General features: G+C 38.5%; 1 protein-coding gene across 1 annotated transcript in view; it reads left to right on the forward strand.

The window, feature by feature from the left end:
- Positions 1-14,412, forward strand: part of LOC141427895 (death-associated protein kinase related-like) — a 407,132-nt gene that overhangs the window by 234,710 nt on the left and 158,010 nt on the right. The gene's annotated exons all lie outside the window — the stretch shown is intronic.

A 14,412-nucleotide genomic window follows, 5' to 3' on the forward strand; every position in this document is an offset into this window, starting at 1 on the left:
CCTAAGGTTGTAAGTCTGGATCGTCGTAGCAAATTGACCGGCCATTAGTCTATCTAAGGCATGTAAATACGTCGTGAATATTAATGCGTCCCTTGAATGCGAAAGCGACAGGAAAATTACCGATCCACGTAAGTATTTTGAGGAAAAACTGTTGGTGCCGAGTTGGTTGATGGTTCTGGTCCCTTTGGAGTGGAACTTTTTATTAGTTTATGACTATTTGAGACAGGGATCATCAAGGTCTAAGTGTTTATATTATAAGTTTTTTGTACTGCTTTATGGTGTGCAATAAAGAATATTTGTATTGTATTGTATTGTCTTGAAAATCGAGTCACTAAACGATGAAGTCGTAGATTTTTTTCTTTTTGTTTATGTATTTGTTTCGTTAAACATTTTGTTTATTCGTTTTCTAAATGAATTATTGGTTATAGCTTATTAAATCTAACCTATATAAAACAGTCACATCATTGACTGACCGAAAGACAACTCACAGTCTAAACTGCGGGAACTAGCGAGATACTTGAAATTTGGCAGACGTATTTCAAGGATAATGAAGGTGCATTAAGAAAGGATTACTGGAAATTTCCACGGAATACTTAGAGAGCTAGCAAAGTTTCCCAAATCAAAGGCCGATGAGTAAGGCTAGACTTTCATAACAACTTATTTCAACGATCTCGCAACAATATCTAATTGCATCTTTTGTTTGTTTGGGAAGTTTCGTTTTCATAGGAGCCACTAAATCCAACTTACTCTTTACTCTTTGCATCTCGGCACGCGTCGCTCCGTACCTACGGTATCGTTGCGTGTGCGCAGGTTATGCAATGGCGTCCTTGCGAAGGCCGAGGGGGCGACGATCCCCGCCGCGCTCCATCGGGTGTCTGCTGGAATGGACCTGTAAGTGTCGAGTTCATTGGTCACTCACAAATCAAAATCAGAAGTTTATTTTGCAAGGAACCTCAGTGAGCACTTTTAAATGTTTTTCTTTGAGCATATTTTCGATTTCAGAAATCTTATCATTGCCAAGAAGTAACTTATGAATTTTAGATGAAGTTTGTCAGTGTTATCCACCTGTCACATTTCTAAAGTAAAATAAGACTGAACGGTTACAAAAAAAACAAATATCAGAATTGTCGTTCAGATCAGAAGGGTTTTGACCCCAGTCAGGGTATGTTTTAACAAAGTAAAGTTTACGTAGTGCCAAATATTTTTATTAGAATCATCTTTAAGATTTGTTGTGGAAAAACTCAGATGCTTTTGGGGACTTGAGCTCCTTATTCCCTGCTAGATCTACTACAGATCTGATAAAAGGGTGATAAAATGAAATTCGCTCCCATATTGTATTTCCAGTTTTTCAAAGCTCAGGGTTGAAACTGTTGCTGAACCTGTTTATAGGCTTTGACATCTGCACTTTTTAGCGGGTGCGATAAGGGTCATTCACTGGTGAGTTTATCCAAAAAAACACTAGGTTTCAGTTAGGCGTACTCTTTTTGTTGTCAATTGTGTCTAGTTGTGCTGCCGTCGTATTCACCTCGTCTAGTGCATTGTATCGGGTAGCAACAGGAACAACCTATGGTTTTTATCCTCTACCCACTAAACCTGTCGGCGGCAAGTTATGCCCGCCGATAAACTAGCCATATTGCCGCGGTGTTGCACATTCTATGCGCTTTTTACCGCGCCCGGTTGTAAGGAGGCGTCTACACTGCTCTTACACAGCTATACCACGCGCCATATAAATCTGCCTAATAGTTCATTACTTAATACTCAGTTTTGACGCATTTTTGAGATACATTTTTTATGCGACGTCTTTACGTTACTCCCGGATTGTGTTCGAATCCCTTAACGGTATAGTGCCTATTCAATTATTGCAATTATACCTTTGTAGTTTTTGTGGTACTAGTCGTGGCAATGAACTTTTAGGCAAAGTTAGGCGGCGGAAGTTATATATACGGTGATACGGACGGACGGACCCATGATGACGTGCTATTTTGCATTTATAGTGAACCCTTGTAATAAGCGTGTTAAGGACCAATTGTTGCCCACAATATCGCCTGGTTCCTGCGGGAACTTGGTCTTTCCTGGTTCGTAAAATAGCCTGTGTTAATCAGGGATTGATGAGAGAATTTTTAGAATAGGTTCATTGCGTCATGTAAACTGAGTTCATTTTCAACCATTTCTCTGACATATTCGGAAAGGGTAATGCTTTTATGCCTGTCACGAAATTCGCAATTTTGCTCCTTTTCGGCTACCGTAATGTTTGTCCAAGATTTTAGGGCACTTACGCGAGACCTCAATAAAAACGTAATATCGTCCGTGGAAAGAGTGAAAGGAACATTAAAACGTCCATCTCCGTCGAAATACACTTTTTGTAAGCACATTGAGTGGATTCTAAATGGGTTTCTCCGAATCAGGCAAAGGGTGCCGCTTTGACGGTCTTAAGTTTTAGCATCGTTACAGACTAATGTCAAAGCTCCTTGCAGTTTTTTGTTAATGTACACGACTATCAATTGATATTGCCCAACATATTAGACTACTTGTGAAGTCATGGAGCTAGTCTTTAATCTTAATGTACTCTTCAATGAATCAATAAACTTCATGTCAGCAATCATTGTCGCTACTGGCTGATGTCTTGCCAAGACTTCACAAGATTGAGCACTTCATTGTAAAGTTTCTTATCTTAGATGCTCCTTCAGTTACTCGGCCTTCCGTCAGGCAGGGCGATCATTAATAATTATAATTATGACAATGATGCAACGCAGGAAAACCACGAACAAGGACTGATTGAAATAAAGTCAAAAGGGGGTCAATGCCGAGCCCAATGTTCTGGGAAGCACAATAACAAATGAAGATCAGGTCAAGTATGCGAACGCATTCTTTGCTTGGGAATTGATTTTTGACTCACATTGTTTACGACGATGGAAGTTTAAATAAATGATTCGTCAAAAATTATATATCTCCTCATTCTTCATCTTCATAATTGAAAAATTGCACGCTTGTTATTGAAAAGCTGCACGCTTGTCGGATGAGTAATCGCTACTTATCCCTTTCTTCCGCCTGCCTTTTGACTGTTTAATGGCTGTAAGGTTCCCCTTAATTTGGTTATGGAAGATGCAGCAATACATTAAATCACTATTATCAGAAATATAAGAAAAGCGAAAACAGCTCTTTGCCGCTAGCTATCGTGTCATCTTACATTAGTACCTTAGAGTCATTGACGAGTCAAGCGCACCGAGTATATCCAACTAAAGTTAAGTTATGATGTAATATTTCACTAGTTACGATAACTCATGCTCTTTGTCAACGGCTTAAAGATGCTCCTAATCAAGCTCCAAAACACTTATTTGTCCAACATTTGTACGTGCATCTCATAACATATCATTAATCACGCTTGCAAAAACATCCGTTCCAAAATATCCAACCAGGAACTGACGTCACTCTTAAGCAATATTGCAATTCACAAATCGGGACTAAGTGGGTCTCGGGTCCGTAAATAAAGCGATGCATTACGCTTGTCGCATTATGTCATGTGCATTATCGCTGACGGATGACGAGTGACGCGCATGCGCACGAGCTCGCTTTCAGGCGGATTTTGGTATGCTTGAGGACTCTTGTGATATTGAGCAACGAGCGTTGAGGCACGTTTCTTCTGCACGATTTTTGGATGAGTTTGAGCGACGATCGACATTTTCACGTGATGATGGACTGTCAGATTATACGTTATTATAATGAGCTGGATTATTAAAAAGCTCTGGGATAACTCAAAACTTTTTGAGATTTTTTTGCGTGTCTGTATGTTAAGTTCCGACGTAAAATGAGGGGTGTCATGTTTGACTGTTTGTTTGTATGAAAAAATCTTTGCCGATAGAAAGCTAATACCTATTCTACTTCTTTATATGGGATATAACGCAAAGTTCGCACAGGACACAGACTTCATTGGCGAGCATAAAAATAGTTAAGTATAAATTTCTGCACTGTGACAGACTATGGAGGAGGATTTTCTTGAGGAGGACTGATTATAGAAATTTTGCAAGGGTACCTTGAAATTGTCTCCTATTTCAGTGGCTACTTTGTATCTAGAAACAACTGGCTTTTAAACCTTACAAAGCGACTTTCTTCAAGAGCTGCCTTCCTTAGCCAAATGGCTGCATCCTCAATCCTCATCCTCTGTACCCATCTTTAAAGTTTTCACAATACTCTCAGCCTTTCCGTTTATACGGCGCTGGCCGGGCGTCCTTCGTGGCCGGCGGCCTTCGCCCGTTCTATAAATAGACCGCCCTTGGGAACCGTCGAACAGGATTTATCGGGCTACTCGCTGCGTTTAAATATACTTAATGTTCGCTGTATATCTTCGGAAAGGGAATTATGAGTTGCATGCGGTTCGCAAAGCAATAGATGGCGCTGATTAGAGCTGAAGTGTAGGCTGACGTTTGGATTATTTATATTACTTACTAGCTTCCCTAGAACTAAGATTTATGTTATTTATGTTATTATATGTTTCGTGATCTGTAGCGTTGTAAATACCATCCAAATCATCACATACGTGCGGGAACGCTCGCCGAGTCCATTGGAAAAATGTGTGAAATACCCGAATTCAAAACGCTTCTTTGATTCCGCTCCTCCTGCAATTTATGATGTTGATGATATTCATTTATCTTTAATCATCGAACGCCTTTATATCTATGACAAATGATTCAGCATTGTTCTCTGGTGGCTGAACAAGCCTAACCCGGAGCGCCATCTCCGACCGCACAACGGCATAAGAAAGCGGTCGAGTTTGAAGGGACGACTTCATCTTCATATCCTCTGGTTTTTCTGCACGCTAAGCTTGAGACCAAGCTTGGTCGTGCGCTGGGCGTCCATCTCCTAGACGCCATCGTCACTCACTCTTCTTTTCCGGGAGTTCTTCCCATTTTAATGCTGGATGTTGATATGACCGTTGACTGTCTCTTTTGGCGCAGTCCTGGAAGCGAAGCCTGTCTAAATCTAATTAAACGAAAATACGAAATATTCTTGCTATTTCGGGGATCTCGTAAACGGCTCCAACGATTTCGATGCGATTTGGGTATGTGGGGGTTTTGGGGATGAAAAATCGATCTAGCTTGGTTTTATCTCTGGAAAAACGCTTCTTAACGAGTTTTAGCCCGAGCAAAGCTCGGTCGCCCAGGTACTGTTTTATTAATGATGACAGTTTAAATTATTTTATTACCATACACCCTAATACACTTTGAATATATTCAATCTAGTTGTACGTTTAAAAATAGAAGGCCTGCATCCATTAGTGCACGAAACGCTGTTAAAAGAAACTCATGTCGCGATACGTCATATTTATAACTGCAGCAACAAAACGCATTAGTGTTACTTACCATACCCCCACCAGTTAAAGGTTACACTTTTAACGTTATATATAATAATAGACTTGCAGAGAAAAATGTGCTGGACAAACATGCAGCTAGTTTCAATATGTTCTGAACTCGTTTTCGTTTGGTTTTTGTTGGAGTTGATACTCGATATCAGCGCACGTGGCCCATTAGTGTACAAAGAGTCGAGATACAGCCGCTGACACCAATAATACATCCACTATGCGCGAGCGCATCATGCATGTACCCAACCAACCTTCTAGAATATGATTTCTTGTGTACAGTAAGAAGCCTAGCCTAGTGGATGAGCCTCTCAAGCCGAGGGTTATGAGTTCAAACTCCACTGTATTTTGGATGAAGGGCAACATTACTATGTTGAAACCTTTATACGGCTGCGAAAAATATTGGTGTGCGTGAAGTTTCCTATCCACATCATGTCCGCGTGGGAACTGCAGTCCAATCCCTCTCATTCTGAGAGGGGCCTGTATAAACTAAAGGTGATTTAAAATAATAAACATGATAAATCATGTAAAACTACGTTACGTATTATTTATTTAAGCTTCGTTTAAAAATCACATTATTGTAATTTTTAGCAATAAGTGTCGGTTCAGTGGGTCGTTTATTTATAATTGCTTACTTTGGTTGTGTCACGTGGCCTGCACGCTTGCTACAGAGGGTTGCGAAATGAGGGGTGGGAATTAAAATAGTTTGGCGACTGAAGTACGAAATAGTTTAAACGGAAGTATTAAAGCGTTAGTTTTAACTTGGAAAGGGTGAGGGTAGTCTCGTTGGCGCCCAGTTTGGGGCCGAGATAATGTTGTTTGTTAGCAATATGATCGTAACTGTATCTTGTTTCGGTAAAAATAAAGTATTTCTAGATTTTATTAGTAAAGAAATACAGTAAGTAGATGATTTTCTGTTAAATTATTGTTTAGTGTCCAAAATATAAAAACTGCGAGCCTCAAGATAAATTGAGCAGCACGCATTTGTTGTATAGCTATCCAAATAAATTCCTTGACAAATAACTGTGGTTTGAGCGGAAACATAGATATACTTCGACTACAAACGTGTGAGACCTGTGTCGTTTATAAAAAAAACTTTTCTTTTTTCATACATGAATTACATAATATATACCTAAGTTCACGGCCATTATTAATCGTCAAATTGTAAATTTCACAAACTTGACGAGTGACATTGACGTGACACATAAGAGACATAATAGTTATTTATGTGGCTGGTGCATAATGAGAGGCATTAAAGTACGAGTGTGGTTTTATTATAAGATCACACGAGTGTTTTAATGCCTAATTATGTATAGCCGCATACATAACTTTATCTACATGCATATCATAAGTTTTCTATAATATGTTCAGATATGACCTGTATTTTGACTTTGACTTTGACTTTGACTTTGACTTTGACTTTGACTTTGACTTTGACTTGACTTTGACTTTGACTTTGAATAATAATTATTATCTACATGCATGTCATAAGTTTTCTACAATATGTACAGATATGCATTGTTTAAAAAAGTATTACCGATACTTTAATGTAAACATTAAGATGCACTGTACTTTAATGTGAACACTTAGATGCACCCGCAGATACCAGGTTTCTTAATAAAGGCCATTTGTCGTTTCTGAACATATAATAGGGAAGTTATGATATGCATGTAGATAAAAACACTTTTAACCTTTTGCTAAATATGTACTGGTACGAGTACATCAAAAACACTAGTTACCAGTGCTAGTTACAGACTTTTGAAAAGCGTCATAAATCATGAACCTTTAACAATGTTTTACCGCGCGATTATCTTTTAAAGGGAGTTAGACCACTAGTGTCTTGAATTGTTTTCATTTGATCTGTTGAATGTTAGAAATCGAAAATTTCATTCGTCGCGCATTTCATTTTTCGCGATTTCGCAAATACTGTCATTATACTTGTTTTATTTTGTGTACTTATGTAATTTGCGAAATGCGAATAAACGTTTTCTATTTCTATTTCTTCTTCTCTTTTAAAATATGGCTTTTCTGTCCTAATTAATAGGATTTCGCCAGTGTCAAAGTAAACTCTCTTTGAGAGGAACGTTGTACGGTGGTTGTAGTTTGCAACTTGATGTAAATCCAGAAACCACGTGGACACAACTTGCGCGTTAAAAATGTCAGACACGAGGAAATAGGAATTTTGTGATCACTGTTCACTGTTAAGGTTAATCGCCGCATAAAACACTATCAAATTATACGTTCAACTAACCAAATAACTGAAATAACTAAAATTAGATATTGTCTACATCCGCCATGTTCGAATGCTACAAATCGAATCCTATTTCTATTTAAAATAAAACTGTGTAGACACTGTGCAATGACAGTCCGGCCTGTCATTGCGCCTTACTGGGAATAGTGGGCATCAAGAGGAAAGACCTTTGTGCAGCTCTGAGACATCGTAAATAGCTCAGATTAATAAGCTTTTCTTTACATTTTCAGCGTATTTGAAAATCCACTCATTCTTAAACACCCTTTAAAGTAGATATTATTTATTAAACACTCGCGCAAGTCCTTGACATAAGAGGTCGTTGCCTTCCCAATAACGGCAACCTCGCTGCCAAATGCCGAGCTGTTTGCAGACTGCTTCAAGTTTACCCCTTGTTTAACAAATAAAGACACTTACCGGACAGTGTATTTGAGACGCGAATATCTGCTCCCAAAGTTATATTTACGAAAGGAAGTACGTGCACTCAGAATGGCGACCACGTGTGCCGTTTTATTAGCGTACGTCGCATTGTTTACTGCATTAGCGTTGCTGGATAACGGTGTGGTATCGAATTTTATAACGGTTGCCATAATGAACTCGTAAATATAAGAAAACAATAATGGCAATGTCATAAAAGTGAACATCCGCTTTGTAGCGCGCCCACGTCGCAATGAAGGTCTCAATATGTTTGATAACAGCTGTGTTTGGATGGCAGATTCTTTTGAATGAACTGTTTGTCCGCAGTGAAAGGTTAAATACTTAAACATGTAGGTATTTTTATAGCTAGCATTTTAATAGACATCTTAGTAGGTACATACTGTAATGTAAAATTTAGAACTGTATCTTACTTAATGTTTGCCAAGTTCATTGGAACTGACCATTGCTTCGATCTAGTTCTGCTTATTTCGAATCACTTTTGCATCGACCGGTTAGGCCCTGTACGCACTGCGAATTTTCACGCGCGCTTTTTTCTCGCAATTCTGTAACACATATGAATAAAAAAAATCGTAAAGAAATTGTATTTCGAGCACGCAATATAGGTAATTCGCGAGAGTGAATATCGTGAAATTCGCAGTGTGGACAAGGCCTAATTTATATCCGACAGCAATCTTGTAGTTATAAAGTAATTACTTAAGGTACAACTACTTTGGGCGTCTTGCGAAAATTGTTTTAAAACGAACTTCTTACCATGTATACCATCTTTATTACAGCATGGACATCTGCGATTGTTTGAAAAATTCGCGGACAGATTAGTGTCGGTAGTTTTTAAAACGAACTTCTTACGCTTTAACAGCTTTTGATTTCGACCTTAATTTGGATGATAATTGGCACACGCGAAGTTTAAAACCTGGATTGACACATAATGCTTATTATCTTAGAAATAGTTCTTGCAGGATAGCGAATAGCGAGCTCTTTGCAGACAAAGTCGTAAATAGCAGCTAGTGCCATAAATAAAAGCAATTATGGTTTAGATCGATTAGTTGTTTATGGCTTTGTCGTTGAATCCACGCGAGATAATACTAATGCTAAGTTATTGGCGGTTAAATTAACGTAGGCGGCATGAATATTCAAGTTAACTAAGCTACTGTCGGAAGCGGGAACAATACCAGGTGATTCCTACCTATTACAACGATTAGCAGGTTAATAAGTCTAAGATTACGGATCATTACGGCTTAATACGAGCCATTACTTATTTATTTATTTATTTTATTGAGGTGTTCAACAGCGTTACAATTATGTTTATTCTAGTTTACAGACTGAATCTTAAGGCCAATAACAGAACTCCCATTACAGAATTACGACGCAAAAAAGTCGAATTACTCCGGGATTACTCGTACGTAGTTCGCGTAGGCGACGCCAGTGTTGCCAACATAGCCATGAGCCCAGCATCATTTTTTAACGCTGGCAACGTATCAGATTCCTAACTGTCTGTCAGTTTACGACCGCCGCGACACACTTTGTGAATAAATACTAACAATAAAAATTCAATTCGACCATTCCGAGTCGTTTTTATGTTAAACACTCTTGCGTAAACATCTGGTTAGTGGCGCCGCGGCTGATGCAATTAATGCATAGCTGCAGGCGTATGCTAATAAGACTAAGTGTCTTATAATCGCGCACAAAATGTACACCATCTCTCTTTTCTGCTTGACCAATAAAACAGGAATGAAAGCAGTTAGCATAGTATTAAAGTCTAATAGCACATTACTAATTATGTGACTTCCAATCTTTCAAGACAGATAGTTATCTTTAAAGCTAGTTTTCTATGGATACTTAGGCGTTTTCTCACCATGTCAGTGGAGTTGTTGGATAAGACGGAACGCGCTTGCAGTGTTCCGAAAGTTCTAATTTAAACATGCTTTATTTTTCCTTGTCATATGTTATATACTTTTTTTTTGTTATACATCAACCAGACTTAGCGAAGGTAACATTAAAGAAGGGGCTTAAGATTAACGCCTTATTTTTACATTGTTTACTGTGAACTGATTGAATACGTTTTCATTGTTAACTTTTCTAGCCTTGCGACTACCAAACTTGGCCATAAACCGGCCGACAACCCGGGTTAAACTGCCTATGAAAAACACTGATCTTAACTGAAGGCGTTAGCACCGTTCTACAGTTTGTTGATCTGTCTATCTGGTCATTATATCTCGGGGCCTTGACCTGGGGTTCATTATGCAAGAGCGTGAACCCCACCGTTACGCTGGAGGTCAACAAATCCGCGATCCTCATGGCTTGTCACGCGGAAAGATCTCGTAATCATTTGTCATACTTGCAGAGCCTTTGGCGCCGCAGATAACAGATCTTAAGGTACTGATAAACTTGAGCATTTGTAATGAGCATTCTAGCGAATGTTACATTACTGGTAAAAGATCACAATATAAACAGATGCGTTTAAGCGAGCATTCTGGCTAGCGTTCGAGCGAGTATTCAAGAGGAACGACGGAAAATTTGCTTCGAGCTTTTTTAGGGTTCCGTAGCCAAAATGGCAAAAACGGAACCCTCTTAGTTTCGCCATGTCTGTCTGACCGTCCGCGGCTTTGCTCAGAGGCTATCAACGCTAGAAAGCTGTAATTTTGCACGAATATATATACTATGTCGACAAAATGGCACAATAAAAATCAAACCGGTATTATCCGTGCCGGTAAATAGTGCCACCCTTTGGGTCTGTTGTTTACTTCAAGTTTTTGCGGTGTTTGTGGTGGTTATTAATCGGTATCTTGGTTTATTATTTTATGGCCCAGCTCCAGCGTGAATATTTTGAATTAATCGAAGTTTTTTTCTTTGCATAGTCGAATAATTTATGCAAACAAATGAACTGGAGGCAGACGTGAAGTCAAGGAAGCTATTAATTATAAGTTCGTTCATATGTTATGTATTTCTTTTGCTTGATCATAATAAGGCTTCGATGAATTATACTTGCGCCCTCGAGCCGACTACGCTTCGTTTAATGTTCTACTTGCGAAAAAATCGTCCCATTTTGGCTCAATAATGCGGTAATTAATGTTACTGTCGTCAGATATAGTGAGGTATGATGTGTAAGGTGATTTATGCGTACGATTTATATATTTTTTTCTGTATCAACACTGGTTTATTATGTGTGAGTCAACGTCTTAATGATGGCCATAATATTGCTGTAATGATGAATAAGAAATGTGCCACTTTTTCATTTATTGTCTGGAAATTATTCACTTTAAATCATCGACGCATTTATCTTCCGAAGAATTCACTATTTTAAAAGCTTTTATTTACTTTGCATGCAATGTGTCTTATATGTATCTACGAGTATGTATGTACGGGTCAACTTTTCAACGGTTAATGTCATTGACTTGAAATTTGGTATGCAAGTGTAGTTTGGGTGACAATGCAAGTATAGTCAACAAAAGTACAATCAGCAAAGGAATGATGTTTTTTAACAATTGCAATTTCTAGAAAAAATGTACGTACGTTTGATACAGTTAGCAGTTGTTGTTCTGCTTACTGTACCAGCCATTATAGCGTGAAGGAGTTACAAACGTGCACAAAACAAAGTTATCCTTTAAGGTTACCGTTTTTCCGAACCCTAAAATAGACACTACCTTAAATATAAATTAAATTAAGTTAAATAAGTGTTTGGTGGTGGTTGGGGCCGTTAATAAACCATTTTTCTTTCTTTTCTTTCTTTCTTAAAACGGCGTTTACGGAAAGGGTGAATTAATGTTTTCGTATGCACCACATACCACATCGCAAATGGGGTCGGGTCCCGCTGGCCTTACTTGCATTTAGCCTTGGCGAGCAAAACGGCTCAGTATAGTACACTGACCAAGTATATGCAAAATGACTTGGTTATATAATGCCATGATTACAAAATAGTCTAAGTTTTAGGAACACTTATTTAGCAAAACGTCTAGGTCGTGAAATGCACAAGTAGGCAGAATGACTCAATTGTATAAGGTCTTGATTGTATTAAATAGTTTTACAAGACCAGACCATTTACCTACTAAAACATTATGACATTAAGTCGTTTTACAGCCATGTCATTCCGTCTACTATGCCTTAGGTATAGCAATGAGGGCGTTTTACAGACCAAGGCATTTTGCTACCCGGACAAAATACAACTAAGGCCAAATTTCAATCAAGGCTAAATGCAATTAAGGCCAATGGGACCCGACCCCAATTAAGTAGTGTACTTACTTTACACCATTTTTGCCATTGGCAATACAGAGATGTCACGTAAACATCTATCTAATATGGCATGGCTAAAGTAACAGGCGGCCCGGTGGAATCGTGCTGTTACCTGGTTACGGTTCCACGTCATTCCTCCACACATACCTAACTAACTTGCATTTAGTAACCATCGAAACACGAAACAACTAAAGCTGTCTAGACTGTCTGGGGTTGGTAATGGATGATCAGGGAGCAACGTACGGGTACACGCACCCTGTCGCCACGGCGACGCTTTTATGCTTTTGGCATTTTTAATGCAGCCTTTGTGATGAGGATCTGTTTGCTCGGGTAGGCTTTCATTACGATATGGGTTCCGCGGGATTTCTAGTCTTATTCTGGGGATCTGCCAAAGTCATTGTCGTTAGCTGTGTAGCAAAGATTTTGCGCATTTGCAATTAGTCTTAAGATTTTTGAGTGAAAGACTTCACAAATGGATTGGTACTTTACTAAATGGGCCAAACACAAACTTGACACGAATGTCAAAAGGACCTCACGACTAACCTCATCTAGCGATATCATGTCTGTCAGAAAGCTGTTATTCAATCTGAAATGGCTTATTTATTATGTAAAAACTAGTTTGACCATGAATTCACTTTTCATCCGCGTTGAGGCGAAGTCTTAATTGATCATCTTTTGTTCTACCTCAAACTCAAACTCAACTCACTTATATTATAAAATTAGTTTGATTAAATCATGGAAAACATCCCTATGTTTGGAAATAATCCCGATCTGTAATTTGAATAGCGAATCTACTGTGTTAAAAATTAGACTGTGTGACTTGTGATGTAAATCATTAAAATAACATTATAGATCACACACACACACAAACATCACTTCTGTATTGCCAAATGGGGTAGGCAGAGCACACGAAACGTTACCGCTTCGGAGCCACTTTTAGCAATTTTAGGTTTAAAGTTAGTACAATAGCCTTTTTAACCTATATCCTCAGTTGCTTCTTACGACATCCACGGAAGAAATGGAGAGGTGATATTGTAACCCGACACCACACGGGTATTGTATTGTATTGGTATTGTACATCAGTTAAAAAAAATATACATCGTTGAGTGTCTTCTCAACAGAGGTTGTTCCAGCCGGTGGTAGATTTCTTTCTACATTCATAAGTGCTTGTTATAGCCTAAATTGAATAAAGATAATTTGACTATGACTTTGTCATTCAGCTCGTATGGACATCCTTTTTCCGGGTTTCATAATGTTAGTGCTGTATTGTACTTTTGACATGTGAATTGCATTTAATAAATAAATATCAACTTTAAAACTATCAAAGTCGCCCCCGTTTTATCAAAGCTAACCGGCTTTGCTACCTGAATATCTTCCAAGTAATTCCTTTATATTTACGACAATGTCTATTCATAGTATCTTATACCCCATTCAGGGTGTCTTGTTAAATAAGTTTCTTCTCAGGTATGTTTAAATGATCTGTTTATGGACAATTAGTTCAGCACTGCTTTAATAGGGCTCGTGAATTCGCGCAATTTAGTTGTTATTAGACCTAAGCTTTGAATGGGAGGCTAATGTTAATTGTTGGGTATGTACGTTGGATTTTTGTTTTATTATGTTTTGTTTTATTGTGCCTTTACGCACAGCTTCGCTCGCGTATTATATTATTAACTAGCATTGCGCGCGACTCCGTACGCGTAGAATCCGTTTATCGCTATCCCGCGGGAACTGTCGTATCGATGAAAACTAACCTATGCAAGGAAATAAGGCAAGGCCCCGGGACTCAAACTAGGCATCTGTATGTCGAATTTGATCTAAATCCCGGATTTCATCTAAAACCTTTGGGACCATCTGGTCATTGTCATCATACATTGATAATACATCAAAACAAAGTGAAACTGACTCAATTTTACCAACATTAAGATTAATGTATTTTATATATTGTTGTATTAATGAACTTTTACGTTGTTGCAGGTAATTTGCGGCTCTGAAGTCCACCAATTGTGACGGTGGTGCACCTTTGTTTAAGCTAGCAAAGCATTAAGCCGCCGTTTACCTGTAAAGACACCCTTTTCTTTGTTACAACATGCCCAATCCTGCTTTCCCCAGAGAGGGTTAAAAGTTAAAGGCACCTGTGAAGGCATAA

Source organism: Choristoneura fumiferana, chromosome 5 (genome assembly GCF_025370935.1).
Source record: "Choristoneura fumiferana chromosome 5, NRCan_CFum_1, whole genome shotgun sequence".
In the NCBI taxonomy this organism is placed as follows: Eukaryota; Metazoa; Arthropoda; class Insecta; order Lepidoptera; family Tortricidae; genus Choristoneura; species Choristoneura fumiferana.